This window comes from Chiloscyllium punctatum, chromosome 25 (assembly GCF_047496795.1).
Source record: "Chiloscyllium punctatum isolate Juve2018m chromosome 25, sChiPun1.3, whole genome shotgun sequence".
NCBI lineage: Eukaryota > Metazoa > Chordata > Chondrichthyes > Orectolobiformes > Hemiscylliidae > Chiloscyllium > Chiloscyllium punctatum.
In genome coordinates this window covers 59,522,244-59,539,937 of record NC_092763.1, presented here as the reverse complement: position 1 = coordinate 59,539,937, position 17,694 = coordinate 59,522,244, and positions in this window count along the sequence as shown.

Here is a 17,694-nt window from a genome sequence, read left to right as displayed (position 1 = left end):
AGTTCCTGCGGTGGCAGGGGAAGGTTCCAGGATGGGAGGGTAGGTTGTTGGGGGGCGTGGACCTGACCAGGTAGTCACGGAGAGAATGGTGTTTGCGGAAAGTGGAAAAGGGTGGGGAGGGAAATATATCCCTAGTGGAGGGGTCCATTTGGAGGTGGCAGAAATGTCGTCAGGTGATTTGGTTTATGCAAAGTTTGGTAGGGTGGAAGGTGAGCACCAGGGGGATTCTGTCCTTGTTACGGTTGGAGGGGTGGGCTTTGAGGGCAGAGGGGCGGGATGTGGACGAGATGTGTTGGAGGGCATCTTTAACTACGTGGGAAGGGAAATTACGGTCCCTAAAGAAGGAGGCCATGTGGTGTGTTCTGTGGTGGAACTGGTCCTCCTGGGAGCAGATACAGTGGAGGTGGAGGAATTGGGAGTATGGGATGGCATTTTTGCAGGAGGTGGGGTGGGAAGAGGTGTAATCCAAGTAACTGGGGAGTTGGTGGGTTTGTGAAAAATGTCGGTGTTAAGTCGGTCGTCATTAATGGAGGTAGAGATGTCCAGGAAGAGGAAGGAGGTGTCAGAGATGGTCCAGGTAAATTTAAGGTCAGGGTGGAATGTGTTGGTGAAGTTGATGAATTGCTCAACCTCCTTGTGGGAGCACGAGGTGGCACCAATGCAGCCATCAATGTAGCGGAGGAAGAGGTGGGGAGTGGTGCTGGTGTAACTACGGAAGATGGACTGTTCTATGTAGCCAACAAAGAGATGGGCATAGCTGGTGCCCATGGCTACCCCTTTGGTTTGGAGGAAGTGGGAGGTTTCGAAGGAAAAATTGTTAAGGGTGAGGGCCAGTTCAGCCAAGCGAATGAGAGTGTCAGTGGAAGGGTACGTTGGGGACGTTGGGAGCAGAAGAAATGGAGGGCTTGGAGGCTCTGGTCATGGCGGATGGAGGTGTAGAGGGATTGGATATCCATGGTGAAGATGAGGCGTTGGGGGCCGGGGAAATGGAAGTCTTGGAGGAGGTGGAGGGCATGGGTAGTGTCTCAAATGTATGTGGGAAGTTCCTGGACTAGGGGGGATAGGACAGTGTCGAGGTAGTAGAGATGAGTTCAGTGGGGCAAGAGCATGCTGAGACAATGGGTCAGCCAGGGTGTTCAGGCTTGTGGATCTTGGGAAGTAGGTAGAACCGGGCAGTGCGGGGTTCCTGGACTATGAGGTTGGAAGCTGTGGGTGGGAGATCTCCTGAGGTGATGAGATTCTGTATGGTCTGGGAGATGATGGTTTGGTGATGGGGGGTGGGGTCATGGTCGAGGGGGCGGTAGGAGGAGGTGTCCTCGAGTTGGCGTCTGGCTTCAGCAGTGTAGAGGTCAGTGCGCCAAACTACCACTGAACCCCCGTTATCTGCTGGTTTGATGGTGAGGTTGGGATTGGAGCAGAGGGACTGGAGGGCTGCCCGTTGTGAGAGGTTGGAGTGGGGGAGGGGGGTAGAGAGGTTGAGGTGGTTAATGTCCCGGCGGCAGTTAGAAATGAAGAGATCGAGGGCAGATAATAGTTAGGATAATGGTTAGAGGTATGGAAGCTTTCTAGAAATTCTGCTCACCCATTAGTCAGAATCTAGGTGAAATCACTCCTTGGCTTCTCACCCTTTGAATTCTCACAATGAACCCCAATTTGGAATGTTTTGATACTCTGGAGCTTTATACTGTTTAAAACAATTAATCCCTTAAAGTCACATTCTGTTCCCACCACCCACCGCCCTACCCAACCCCCCACCCCCCCACCCCCCAACCACCAGCCCCCAGCCCAGGATATTTAACGAGCGATTTATAACTGTTCACGATAAATAGCATCTCCTTAAACATAGCACAGAGGAAGTTGTAGCCAGGCATTAATCTCATTAAGTGATACATGAACCAGCAAAGCTCAACTTGCAACATTTTAAAAAGGTGAAATGATGTGCAGTAGTTGCCATATGTTATTTTAATCGCCTACAGGCAGATCTGCAGAATCTGTCTTCAATCTCAGTTCAGGATGTTGTCAATAATGTAATGCAGGACATATAATATTGACATTCAGATGCCCATAGACAAGATTTATACTATTGAAGCAATAGAACATTATTATTACTGCTGGAACAGCAACTCTGTAAGTGTCTGTTGTCGTGAAATCTCTTTAGTCTAAGCCAATTGGTTGTTGGTTCAAGGATCAGACCAAAGACACAAGCATATTATCAACTCAATGCAACGCTGGGCTACTACACAGTTATCTTTCGGATGAGATGTTACACTGGTTTGGTTTTTGTCCCCTTGGCATATTAAGCAGTCCAACAACAATATTTAACAAAGAGCAGCAGAATTATCTCGAGTACTTGTTTCTTTTGTCCCTAAGCCAAAATCAATGTTTGTTTGAAAACATCCTGGAGAAACATTTTGGAATGTTCAACTATGTTAATGATGTTATATGCATATGAGTTGTCAGAAGTGTGTGCAGTTATTATCTCTTGCTCTTGATGGATCAATGTGTTGTACAAGTAGTTCTCCTGTGACCATAGTTACATTCCAGTCAAACCTCACTTAATAGAAAAATTGCTTAATAGAAATAATGGGGCCTATGGGAAAAGTGGGGTTAGGAGGGCAGACCAGCAAAAACATCACTTGCGATCACTCAAAAATCCCCCATAAGCTGAACACAAATTATAGCACAGTCTGAATAAAGGTTTACATCATATTTATTAGCAAAAGTAAATTTAACACATTACATTGAAAAAATATTGTTAATGCAAGGACAGAGGGTCATCGTCATCACCACCATCATCGGGTACACAAAGTTAAAAATCTCACAACACCAGGTTATCATCCAACAGGTTTAATTGAAGCACACTAGCTTTCGGAGTGACGCTCCTTCGTCAGGTGATGAAGGAGTGTCACTCTGAAAGCTAGTGTGCTTCCAATTAAACCGGTTGGATTATAACCTGGTGTTGTGTGATTTTTAACTTTGTACACCCCAGTCCAACACCGGCATCTCCAAATCATCATCAGGTGCAGTTGTGGTTGCAGAAGTAGATGGCTGTGGTTGATTGTCTTCTGACTGTTTCTTGTGGGGGTTGGTTGAGATTGTGTGGTATGCAAGTACAAGAACAAATTAGAAAGGCAAATGGTATGTCTAAGAGTAATGCAGTCCTGCAGGAATTATGCAGAGCTTGTACAGGAATTATACAAGAAGATTCTTGTCTCAGAGGGAGAGCGATGAACATTCATGAGTTTAATTTTTGAGAGGAAGCTGCTCAATGTATAGTACTGTACCTGTCACATGCTCTGATGGCAGCTAATATTGGCGTATGCATAGAACGGCGTATGTGGAAACTTCAGTGCTGACATTGGCGCATGTGTAGACTAAAGCATGAAAAGCAATCACTGCTGGAATTGCACTGTTGCAAACAGAGGTAAGCGTTCTTGAAAATACCATTCCCTAATTCTTCAGTAACCAATATAGCTATAGCCAAATCATGCTGCTGAAACACAATTTATATGAGAACCACCTGTACAAATTAGTTCTGCATTTCCTCTATTACAGCAGTGACTACACTACAAAAATACTCTATAAATGTAAGGAAACCCTCCTGCCTTTACCCTAAATTGCACTGAGTTCTGTTCACTCACCACCCAGTGTTCACTGACTTATACTGTCCCTCAGTTAAGTAATCCTTTGGTTTTAAAATTATCATGCTTTTTTTTCACACTCTCACCCCTCCTTTCCCATGTTATCTCCTTCAACTCTGTATCCATCTTCCTCTGGCTTCTCAAGCATCATGTCCACATCTCTGGAAATGTTCTCCCTAAATCTCTCTGCATCTCTATCTTTCCTCCTTTGGCCTCTTTTTAAAACCTACCTCGTTTGATCAAGTTTTTGCTTATCTGCCTTTTTATGTGACTGGGTGTTAAAATTTGTTTGATTACACTGTTGTAAAATGCTGTTACATTACAGCATGAAAGGCATTACATAAATATTGTTGTTATTGTAAAGTGTTTTGAACAGCCTGAGTTATGCAAATGTAATATATCTAAGTCTTTTCTTCTTCTACAGAGATGAATTGCTTTCTGTGGCAGTTGTAATTCACTTTAGGCTCTTCTTTTGCCAGTATAGATGCCATAATATGCATCAATTGTATGTATTGCCTATGACATCGACGTCTGATTAGATCAACAACTTGGATATGTCTATTGCAGATTCAGAGAATGATAATAAATTAGTGAAAATAATGTATTCAATATATACATTATAAATAATAGCCTGTATATCAATATAATGAAAATATTTTGTCTGGGATACCTCGATATTCTTAGATTGCAAAAATATGCTCAAACTTAATTTTGGTTGAAACAAGACAAACATCAATATTTCTTTTATTATCTCTCAAAAATGTTCAAATAAATACAATGTTTATTTTTTTAAAAAGTGTCCATTTTGGTTTCCAATATGTCCAACTCTTGTCTGCATTCCTCTCAGAGCCTCAGATATCAATATATGTTTTATGCATTTGTAAACAATACAGTAGATGCATAAGGTTATCTAAAATAAGCGAACTGCTGATGTTTTTGAAAAAAATTGACGAATAGCTCTCATTTAACTTGATTCCCAAAAACAAGGTAATTAATCTTCCTCTATTTTTGATTGTCCTGGGCTATGCCACCACTTGTGACAGTGTGCTAGATATACAAGACTTAGGAACCATGGTATGCATGGAATTATTACAGCGATTATATTTTCTCTTTTTCTGGTGTGCAAATAGTCAGCCTCCACTGAGCATACTTCTTGGTGACACCTGAGTGACTCAATGGAAAGTGCTTTTACCATCAAGTCAGACAATTGTGGGTTGATATCCTCTCCAGATCTTTCAGCACTAAATTCCAGACTCATGTTCCAGAATGGTACTGAGTGTGTGCTAGACTGTCAGTTGTACTGACTTTCACACAAAATGTTTGACCAAGAGAATTCTGTCCTGTTATGTGGAAGCAAGTCTATTTCAACAAAGAAATGGGGATTTAACACTGATGGCCTGGGTGGATTGTTACCCTGTCAACAGCTGAAAAATGTTATCTGATCATTATGTCATTGTAATGTTTGGAGCTTGCCATGTGTAAATTAGTTGATGTTATGAGAAACAAAGCTCACTCACTTCAATAATTTCAGTCTGAGACAAGATCTGAATCAGTAGTGCCATTTATTTTACACTTGCAAGTGGGTGTGATGTCCACTGTCTACAAGGCCGAGGACATACACACACTAAATTCAATTCATACACAACATTTATATGATTTGATGTCTATTGTTTTACACTGCTCCCTCCCCTGTTTACATCGTCCACTTCCCTAAGACCGGCCCCCCATTACCCCTGTTTATCTCTTGCCTTATCCGGCCTTGTCTGTGACAAAATGCTTATTTCTGGTCTCACAAGGCTGTTTGACCTCATCCTGCTGTAGGTCATTGTTAGGCATATTCTTTCTTCATCATTATCTACCCCCTTCATCTGTGCCTTTCCCGAGGCCGTTCTGATCCCTATGACCCTTTTAATTGGGGTTTGTTCCTGTGTTTTTGTAAAAGTGGGAAGCACATGTTTATATCTACTGTTTGTACAGGCGTATCTAGCTTAACTTCATCCCCTCACAACATCTTATCTACTTGCCCATAATGTCTACCTTCTGACATACAGTTTTAGCTAATACAAAAACAATTATATATTTCCTCCACATCGTTTCCATTCTTGTTGACTCAGCTCTTGGCTAAAACAATTACACACTGGTGTGAGTTCATTTTACTTTGTAAGATGGAATTGCAGAATTGCAGAAGTAACATTAATTTACCTACATCCCACAATGTGTTTTCTACACTATGCTATTGATTACATTTCATTGGCTGGAATGCAATTTTGGATACTCTGAGGTTGTGAAAGGTGTTGTACAAGAGTAATGGAGGTGGAGATGGTATAGTGGTAAGGTCATTGGACCAGCCGTTCAGGTTAATGCTTTGGGAACATGGATCCAAATACCACCAAGGAAGTTAAAAATTCAACTAATAAAATTCAACCTGTACTAAAAGCTTGTATCAGCAGTGGTAACCATGATAAAACCCATTTGGTTCACTAATGTCAATTAGGGAAGCTATGTGCCATCTTCATTTCAACTGGCCTCACGGGAAAAAACCTGGTCATCAGGTGTGAGGCACTGTCATTGCTGTTATATGTGGCACAGGTCTGGCCTATTCCCAGAACCCGTGCCACTGCAGTCACCCGGGCCATCTTCCAATTTATATGGAGGTCAAAGATGGACAGGGTCCGAAGGGACTCGATGTATAAAGATCTGGGCAACGGGGGATAAAATACACCCAATGCCACCCTCACTCTGATGGCCACCATTGAGTGTGGCTGCATCAAGTGTGTGTGGATCCCCGGTACGCAAACACCAAGTTTCACTACGTACTGAGGTTCTACCTGTCCCTGGAGCTGGTGCGGAACGCTCCGAGTAGTTGGACCGTTCCGTATCACCTGTCCTTCATGGAGAAGTTTATGAAGAAAAACACCTTTGACCACAAGTCCATCAGGAAGTGGTCAGCATGTAGTGCCCTTGAGACCCTTCGGGAAAAGGAGAGGGCGGATCCTATCGAGCGGTTCCCTGAGCAGACTGTCAAAGCCATTTGGCAGAATGCCTCATCACCAGAACTTTCCAACAAGCACCAAGACATGGCTTGGCTGGTGGTGAGAAGAGCTCTGCCTGTGAGATCCTTTATGCACGCCTGGACTCTCTCTCGCACCGCATGCTGCCCTCGAAGTGGCTGCGGTGGGGGGAGGGGAGGGGAACGAGACTGTCACACACCTCCTTCTGGAATGTGCCTACGCAGAAGAAGTCTGGAGAGGAATGCAGTGGTGTTTGTCTAGGTTCATCCGAGCAGCGCCGTGACACGGGGCTCCGTGCTCTACGGTCTGTTCCCCGGGACACACACTGAGACGAACATCAACTGTACCTGGAGGATCATCAAATCAGTGAAGGACGCTCTCTGGGCGGTCTGAAACCTGTTGATCTTCCAGCTGAAGGAGTTGACCCTGACTGAGTGTTGCAGACTGGCACATTCCAAGGTCCAGGACTACGTGTTGAGGGACGCGCTGAAGCTTGAGGCAGCTGCCCCCAAGGCGCGGTGGGGAAAGACCACAGTGTAACATCTGCCTGCCTAAGAAGAACAGGGGGCCCATGCAGTCAGTTGGACTCTGCTGACGCCTCAGCTAAATATATAATTGTACAGACCTGTATATATGAATGATTACTCTGTCTGTATACCAAGAAATGGAATGTTTATGGATGTATGGCATGACCAATTGTACAGATTATGAAAATATTTTATGAATAAAGTATATTTTTGAAATAAAAATAATCTTCATTTCAACTGGCCTACATATGATTCCAGATCAATAGCAAAGTGGTTGTATTTTAACTGCCCTTCTGAAGTGATTTAACAAGTCTCTCAGTGGGTATTCATGGGTTGTTAGGGATGGCCGATTTATATTGTTCTTGTCAGTGATGCATCCTATAAAAGAATAAAGTTACTAAGTCTTATCTTTTTAATGGTATGCTTTCCTTTATTGGACAGAGCATTCAGTATGGGAGTTAGGAGGTCATGTTGCAGCTGTACAGGATATTGGTTAGGCCACTTTTGGAATATTGTGTGCAATTATAGTGTCCCTCCTATCGGAACAATGTCATGAAACTTGAAAGGGTTCAGAAAAGATTTACAAGGATGTTGCCATGTTTGGAGGATCTGAGCTACAGGAAGAGGCTGAATAGGCTGGGACGGTTTTCCCTGGCGTGTCAGAGGCTAAGGGGTGACCTTATAGAGATTTATAAAATCATGAGGGGTATGGACAGGGTAAATAGTCAAGGTCTTTTCACTGGGGTGAGGGAGTCCAGAACTAGAGGGCATAGATTTAGGGTGAGAGGGGAAAAATTTAAAAGGGAGCTAAGAGGCAACTTTTTCACGCAGAGGGTAGTGCGTGTATGGAATGAGCTGCCAGAGGAAGTGGTCGAGGCTGGTACAGTTGCAACATTTAAAAGGCATCGAGATAGATATATGAATAGAAAGGGTTTAGAAGGATATGGACCAAGTGCTGGCAAATGGGACTAGATCAGATCAGGATATCTGGTTGGCATGGATGAGTTGGACTAAAGGGTCTATTGGAATTGGGGCTATGTGAACATTATAATAGCCTTCACTGTACCTGAGTTCCATCCTGAACCCTTAAGTGAGACCTGAATTGGTTCAGAGGCTAGAGCTCCTATTCCATTGAGCTGTATGACCACTGTCCCCAAGTTAGGCCTGGAATGCTAATATTTCACAATCACTGCAATTCCTGCTCATCTTTGCCATCCCGTGCCTCAGCTGGACAGTTTGCAGGGGGACTCCCATCAGGAATGGTACCTCCCCCATTGTTGAATAGCCTTATAACACTTGCTATTGAGGTTGACATGTCAGGACTTGCTACTTAGGTAAGGTAATAGGGAAAATCGGTATCCATAGAACTGAAAAAAATGAAAGCCAGCAGAAGAAAAAATACAGCTTTGGTGGCTAAAAAAGCAACGGTAAGACAAATTGTCACACCGGCCTAAGTGAGGAAGGAAAAGTGAGGAAATTAAAACATTGGGGAAGGGAGCCGATAGGTTGTAGATGTAGGTAGTGGCATGGAAGATTGATTTTGATGTACACATGTCTGGAATATGTGTAACTGCCATATAATAATTCTTTAGCAAAAATTAAAAATACTTTCATTGTGTCATCACAGTAAATTGTAAAACCACTAATATTCGCAACATGTGTGGTATGTCTGCTTTCAATGTGAACATTATTTTCTACACTGATTAAGCCTTCTGGTCTACCAAGCCCGGGGACCAACTCTCTGGGTTTTAGCATATTGGCTTGCTCAGTTTAGAAACATGAACATAGGAAAACTGTAGTTTCAATGTTATAAGATTAGATATGTTATTATTCATTAAAAATTTCAAAATAGCTGCATAAATAATGAAAAATCCCAACTTTTCAAAAAGCCTCTGGGTAAGTTAACATATTGTGGTACTGTCAATGTACTGTCAATGTGGTACTGTCAGCTATTTATAGAACAGAACAAGTGAAGTCTCAGGGAATAAGGGATATGGTATATCTCCTATCAGCTTCTTTGTCTCGCGATGCAAACAAGATCTAGTTGCTTTGTGGATCCTGATCTCCTATTCTATTGTTTCTGTTCCACCAGATGTATCTCCTGTTGTAGACCATGTGGTAAAATTCAGTTTTGCCCCTTCCAATTTAAAATTGCATCAGCAATGTTTTCTGTGATTATTTCTCACAGAATGTTGCTAAAAGGAATTGGCACGGTGTCCCTTTAAAAAAGATGTTATTCTCATGCTATTGTACATCACATAATCTGAGATAAAACACAGTGGTGATCTTATCTGTGTCTATTTGTCTGATGAAAATCACTGCAAGTTTTTTTTCTCTTAATGTCTTCCTGCCTCTCCGAAGAAACTAACTGATTGATCCTAGGCATCAGCTATGCTCCTGTCCAGAATCCAAGTCTGATTTTTTTTGTGTGTGAGCCTTGCAACAGCTGAGGTCGTTGACAAATCCAATTTCCTTCTCACCCAATAGGCACACCTTTTAGTGCAGACTACTGGAAAGTGAAAGTGGCTAGGTGTCATTCATAACCCAGGGATGCTGATGTCTAATGAATGCCTTCTCCTGCACCAGGTTGAAATCATTTACTCAGTACAGGCCAATACTTATTGGTTCTGACATTGAGCCGTCATGCAATTCTTGTGAATTTAGAAAAATCCATAAGCAAGTAGCAACAGCAGGACAATTAATGTGCCAATATTGGTTGAGGCATATGTGTTATTAAAAGGGAGAACTAGCAGAAAATAATTTGAATTATTTCCAGAGAATCATCTGGGGTCAACAGGACAGATATAGATACAGGCTCTTATGGTCAAAAAGATTCTGTTTCATAAGACATCAAGTTAATGCTTGTGTCACCAACTGTCAAGTGCAAAGGTGGAAGAATGGGATAATTGCAATGTTAATTCACTGAAGACTTTAAGACTGCTCTTCCTCATTATAATGTGTGCATCAGTCAGATCTGATGAAGGGCTCCTGCCCAAAATGTCGATTTTCCTGCTCCTCGGATACAGGCTGACCTGCTGTACATTTCCAGCACCACTCTTACCTTGACTGTGTGCATCAGTCAGTTGAGAGCTAGAATCTGGTCCTGATGATCATGAAGGTTAAATCTGGGCAAGTCTCACTCTTCTGAGGACAATTAAATCAATATTATATCATAGGTTGTATAAAGAAAATAGAGTATAATACATTGAAATCACCTCATTATTTGCCTTGGATATTCTTCTGTCCTTGATAATCAGTTCTGCTCTCCTTTGGACATCCAGGATGATGTTTCTTTCTTCCACATAACAAATATCCTGAAGTAGCAATGGCTACAATATGATCGAATTTTACATTTAGTTTGAAAGGGAGAAGACTAAGTTTTCAACTTAAATAAAGGCAGTTGTGTGGGCGTAATAGCTGAGTTAACTGAAGTGAACCAGCATATTAGGTGAAAGGAAAGATCAACAGAGACAATGAAATGGCAGCCATTTAAGGGTATACTTCAGAATAAGTAAATTTCTAAAGTACTGCTGCCTCACAGCACCAGAGACCTGGGTTCAATTCTCCGCCTCAGGCAACTGTCTGTGCGGAGTTTGCACATTCTCCCTGTGTCTGCGTGGGTTTCCTCCGGGTGCTCCGGTTTCCTCCCACAGTCCAAAAATGTGCAGTTTAGGTGAAGTGGCCATGCTAAATTGCCCATAGTGTTAAGTGAAGGGGTAAATGTAGGGGAATGGGTCTGGGTGGGTTGCTCTTCAGAGGGTCGGTGTGGACTTGTTGGGCCAAAGGGCCTGTTTCCACACTGTAAATAATCTAATCTAATCTAAAATAAAGAAAAATTCTAAATGGAGGGCCAATCATCCATTCCAAAGTGCAGAATGATTGAAGTGTTCTGGTGCATGAGTCACAAAATATTCGTATGTGCTTCCAACACACATTCAAGAAGGCTAATGCGATGCTTTCATTATTATGTGAGGAATTGATCATAAAAGCAAGGATGTTATGCTTCAGTTCCCCAGGGCATTGGGAAGACCATATTCTAATACAGTGTGCAGCTTTAGAGTTCTTATTGAAGAAAGGATGTAAATGCTTTTGAAGCAGAAAAGGAGTTGTTTAATAGATTGATATCTGGGACAAATGGGCCCCAGTTATGCCTGCCTCTTTGTGGGGTACATGGAACATTCTTGATTCTAGTCCTGTTCCAGGCCCAACCCACAAGTCTTTCTTTAGTATATCAATTAGCGCTACTTCCCTCTCTCATCCGGAATTGGAAAAGGTTTTCAATTTTGCTTCCAATTTCCACCTCATTCTCACCTTCACCTGGTCCATCTCTAACTCCTCCCTTCTATTCCTTGACATAATTGCTTGAAATCTAGAGCACAAATTGGCTGGGGGGGGCTCCAATTCTTTTCCCAGATTTTAACAGGCCAGTGGGAAAGTCCAACTTCTCAATTAAGAAGGCACTTAACTCTATTACTTTAAGAGCTTATACTTGAAATTTTGAATGAGGTCTTGGGAAAGAAGTTTCTGTCCTGTCATACGTCTGATGTGGTTTTGGCACTGGAACAATCTTTACCCTGGTATCTCAGAATCACTGCATTGTGCTCATTTCAACTTGGGTAGTGAATATGATAAAAATTTATAAAAGTAATTAACATAGTGTGATTGGTTATCGTAAAGCAAACCACAAGTGTTCCAGATCTCTAATTTGAACTAAACAGTTCAATTTACTAATTCAGACTGCTCATAAAGCTAACTTTATGAGAATCAAAATGAAACACTGGTAAATTGGAACTACTTTGCCAAATTTTGGGTGCATTTCTGGGGCAGTGGTGGACATTTAGTATGCATTTATCTTTGGCAGAAAATAAGAGAAAAAAAATTGCTATCTTCAGTTGTGATATCTTTCAACTTCATAAGCCCAAATATTCATGAAAGAAAGATAATATTGAGTAACTATAATATCACAGTTAAAGGATCCTCTCCTGGAATTTATTTCATCTTTAAGTATTTTCACAGGAAAATATTTTGGAGCTAATCTCAAAATCTACATCTTATCAACTCTGGCCTTAATTTCTTCAAGGCATTTCTAGTACTGCACTAATAAATTGCCTGAGTAAAAGTGCCTCTTTATTTCAAAAACAGCCTGCAGGCATAGAAACGTAACTGAGAAATGTTAATATTGGAGCACGAGTCCAAACACAATGGTATCCATTAATTCAGAAATCAGATAAGAATCACGGAACAATTTAGCATTGTTATAGTCTTACAGATGCTAATTTTCAAACTGGTTCTGAGTGAGAGTCTTTAATCAGCCGATCCCAAGATATTTAAAGCAAGAAATATGTTGAAGATTGGATTCTTTCTTCTAAGAGAACATGAGGACTGCAGATATTGGAGGTCAGAGTCGAGAGTGTGATGCTGGCAAAGTACAGCTGGTCAGGCAGCATCCGAGGAGCAGGGGAATTGATGTTTCGGGCAAGAGCCCTTCATCAGGAATGAGGCTTGTGAGCCGAGGGGACTGAGAGGTAAATGGGAGGCGGGGTGGGGCTGGGGTGAAGTTGCTGAGATCGCGGTAGGTAGATAGAGGTGGGGGTAAAGGTGATAGGTCAGAGAGAGGGTGGAGCAGATAGGTGGAAGGAAGCTGGACAGATAGGACAAGTCATGAGGGTGGTGTCAAGTTAGAAGCTTGGATCTGGGATAAGGTGAGGGGAGGGGAAATGAGGAAACTGGTGAAATCCACTTTAATCCCATGTGGTTGCAGAATCCCAAGACAGAAGATGAGGCCTTCTTCCTCCAGGCATTGGGTGGTTAGGGTTTGGCAGTGGAGGAGGCCCAGCAACTACATGTCTTTGGCCGAGTGGGAGGGGGAGTTAAAGTGTTCAGCAACGGGATGTGGGGTTGCTTCGTGCATGTGTCCCAGAGGTGTTCTCTGAAGCGTTCTGCAAGTAGGCATCCTCTCTTCCCAACGTAGGGGAGACTGTATCGGGAGCAACGGTTACAGTAAATTACATGTGTGGAAGAACAGGTGAAACATTGATGGTGTGGATGGCTTCTATGGAGCCTTGGATGGAGGTGAGGGGGGAGGTGTGGGCGCAGGTTTTACAATTCTTGAGGTGACAGGGGAAGGTGTCAGGAGGGGAGGGGAGGGGGCTGGTGAGGGCGGAAACCTGACAAGAGAGTTGCGGAGGGAATGATCTTTACTGAAGGTGGGGAGGGAAATATATCTATGGTGGTGGGGTCCGTTTGTAGCTGGTGGAAATGGCAGAGGATGATGCGATATATATGAAGGATGGTGGGGTGGAAGGTGAGGACCAAGACGTTCTGTCCTTGTTGCGGTTGGAGAAGTGGCGTTTGAGGGCAGAGATGGGGAAGTGGATGAGATGTGCTGGAGGGCATCATCGACGATGTGGGAAGGGAAGTTGTGGTCTTTGAAGAAGGAGGCCATCTGATGTGTTCTGTGGTGGAACTGGTCCTCCTGTGAGCAGAAGTAGAGGAGGTGGAGGAATTGGGAATAAGGGATAGCATTTTGGCACTGGAATTGTCCTACCAGTCCATCTTCCTTCCCACTTATCTGCTCCACCCTCCTCTCCAACCTATCACCATTACCCCTTTGATCTATCTATCACGTTCTCAGATACCTTCCCCCAGCCCCATGCCCCTCCCATTTATCTCTCAGCCCCCTTGGCTCACAAGCTTCATTCCTGATGAAGGGCTTATACTCAAAACATTGATTCTCCTCCTTCCTTGGATGCTGCCTGACCTGCTGTGCTTTTCGAGCACCACACTCTCAACTTCTTTCATCTAAGAACCTGTTTGGAGATCTGTAAATTCTTAAACATTTAAGTAAAAGTTATGATTTTTTCAAAATGAGGATGGATACCTACTTGTCATGAACAATCATATATGTAAACATTGAACGAGAAATAAATTAGTTGCTAGGATCTGAAAGAAAAAGAGGAAAAGCTACATAGATATTTTAGTAATAATGATGGATTGGGCAGATATGGAACATAGTAAACAGCTGAACTGGAAAATGTTCTTCTGCGATCAATATTTCACCTGGTAACTTTTTGTCCAGATGCCTGCAGAAAATAGCATTGAATTTTGATGAAGTTGAGCCAAGTATAGACTCCTTAGTAACTGCAGCCTTCAAATGAAGTGGTGTGTACTTAACCTATATAACGTGTACTGCAACCATTACATATAGGTCTGAAACATTGGATTCAACATGCAAGGCAATGGAACCTATAAAATAATGCATTTTATACTCACTATTTATTTAATTAGAATTTTCTTCCCCTATTTTATATCCCCGAATCAAGAATTATCTCATAATCTGAAACGTAGAAATTCTACTTTCTCTCTGTAAATGGTAATATATGAAATAAGTTGTTGCTGTTATGCTAGATACATTTCCAATTGAATGTTTTGAAAACATTTGTAGCTCAGGTTGAGGTTCTGAATGTAGGTTTGCTCGCTGATCTGCAAGGTTCATTTTAAGGCGTTTTGTCACCATACTGGTGACCCTCTGGATGAACATCCACAAATGAAGCTGCATTAGAACTTTATTTCAATGAGCCACCACATGCTGCAGCACAGAGGAACTACGCACAGCAGAGGAATATCACCTATGCAGTGTATTCAAAAAGAATGGGTACCCAGTGAAATGAGTCTGTCGATTTCTCAGCAACAAGCTCAAGCAAGCAGACAAAACAAGTCCAGAAACCTTAGCCATTCTCCCCTACATCAAAGACATGTACTACCAGACAACTCAGACTACCAGAAATGACTACCCCCAGACAACTCAGACCCCTTGGCATCATGGTAGCCCACAAACCCACCAACACACTAAAATAGATGTTAATGAATTTGAAAGGCCCTATACGGACAACAAGCAAAACTAATGTCATTTACAAAATACCTTGCAAGAACTGTAACTACATTAGACAAAAAAAGCAGAAAACTAACCACCAGGATACATGACCATCAACCAGCCACAAAAAGACATTACCCACTCTCACTAGTATCCTTACATATGGATGAGGAAGGACACCGCTTTCATTGGGACAACACGTCCATCCTAGGACAAACCAAACAGTGACATGCACGAGAATTCCTAGAAGCATGGCATTCCAACTGGAACTCTATCAACAAACTCATTGACTTAGATCCCATTTACCACCCCCTGAGAAAAAGAACAGGAAATAACATCACCACAGAAAATGATATCTCGACAGGAAATGACATCACCAACCCAAGGAAACCTAAACATATAAATAGAAACGGGCTACACCACCAGTTCTTCATCCAGAGGCTCACTGAAGATATTACCTAGTATGGTGATGAAACATCTGAAAACAAACCTTCCTGCTCAGTGAGAAAACCTACATCCACCTTTCCTCTAGGTTTTACCAGGGTTGTTCTGTAACCAGCTCTTTGGATTTCCACTGTAGCTTATGTATTGATTTTCTCTCCTTTCAGATATGGAAACCTCTACTCGGTGCCTCTTTTTGTTTGACAGATGTAAATTTAAAATTTTTAGTGGTATTGCCTCTTGAGACAACACATCGGAAGTCCGATATGTGGTTCCACTGGATCACATGGGTTTATTACACATGATCCTGGTCCAACAGGTAACTACAAATTCCAAAGAATCTTATTATGTTAATGCTAGTAGTTGAACACAGTTGTTGCTGTCATTGCAGACAAGCCTTCAATCGGTTCTGCCGTTGATTTGTGTACCATTATGGCCATGTTAGTGGGCTTTAACAGATATTGAATCTCACCGCAACAGTTGATATTTGGGAGGTGGATAAACTGATCAGAAAAAATGTTTAGTATTAGGTTTAAAAACATGCTTAATAATTCCTGCAAACATTGTTTATGTTAGAAGTCCTGCCACATATACCTCTGCTAAGTCCACCAATATGAACATGTATAACCTGTTAGTCAGTTTGATTTTATGACGATCTGCAGAGTAGCTGTTGAACAAAGGATAAATTTAATGGATTCTTTTGTTACAGTTGCTTTTCATTTGATGGTAAAGAAAGATGTAGATACTGTTAAATTTAATAAGAAAATAAACAAGAGGTTTAAAACATACAAATGATAAATGTGTAAATGTTTAAATTTTACCATTAGCTGCAATGTATTTGTGAACCTGCTATTGGAATGGAAGGTATCTCAAGAATATTAATAGAACAACGAAAATTAATATTGCACAAAAATGTCCCATGAAAATTGTTCAATGCACACAATTTGTTCCACATGTCCTCCTCACGGGTCTGCTGGCATGCTAACCACATCTATGCAGCATCCCCACCAAGTGGCCATTTTGAGAATATGTGTGAGTTCAGTTCCATAAAAAAAATTCGTCTTCATTATTTATTTATTAACAGAAGTATTATTCTGAAGTATTTTGAAGTTGTAAATTTTCAACGTTTCACATGACATTGTTTAATTCTTAAACACTATGGAACTCTCATCACGTAAATGAATTGCTTTGTTACAACTGGACAACTTCAGGAAGTCTGATCCAATGATACAATGTACTGTTGTGTTGTGCCATGCACGAAATGGCAGGAATAGGACTGGCAGCTGCAAGGGACTTTCCTCTCACATTCTACAGTGTTAACTTTCTAATGTCATGATGGGGTCAGACGTACACAAGAACTGGTGATAACTTTTGAATAGGAGAAAGAAAGATAAAAGAATCTCTTGCATTTATAAAGTACTTCACGGCCACTGGACATCTCAAAGTTCCTTATAGCCGAAGAAGCATGTTAAAGTAGGAACGACTGAAACATAGTAAATAATAGACTTACCTCAGATCCTACTTTGAGGTCCAGATGCAGAAATGGTAGAAGTCTTCCTTAATGGCTGCCTTTGTATTTGTTTTTTGTGGGATTTACTTACTACTTTTGGGAAGATGAAATTTCCATTGTCATCAATAATTTTCTTCTCCTTCCCTACTCTCCATAAAGCCATAGACTATTTCTGGTCAAAAAGGTGAGTAAATTGTGTTGATGATTGCACTAATGCTGTTCTGAATTAGACACAAATGCATATGGGGAAACATAGAGTGACTTGTCCACTGATATTTTCTTTCCTTCCCGGAAAGAAGGGCATTGTCACACTTGTCATCAAGGTTAACAGGGATCAGTTGCATGGGAAATCATTGACACAAATTTAATCCAATAGAGTCTCCAATATGATTTGGCACTGGACGTTAATGGGGAGTTCATTATTTTGTAAATTATTTGCAGATTTTATGTTTCATAGAGTCACAGAGATGTACAGCATGAAAGCAAACCCTTCGGTCCAACTCGTCCATGCCGACCAGATATCCCAACCCAATTTAGTCCCACCTGCCAGCACCCAGCCCATATCCCTCCAAACCCCTCCTATTCATATACACATCCAAATGCCTCTTAAATGCTGCAATTGCACCAGCCTCCATCACATCCTCTGGCAGCTCATTCCATACATGTACCACCCTCTGCATGAAAAAGTTGC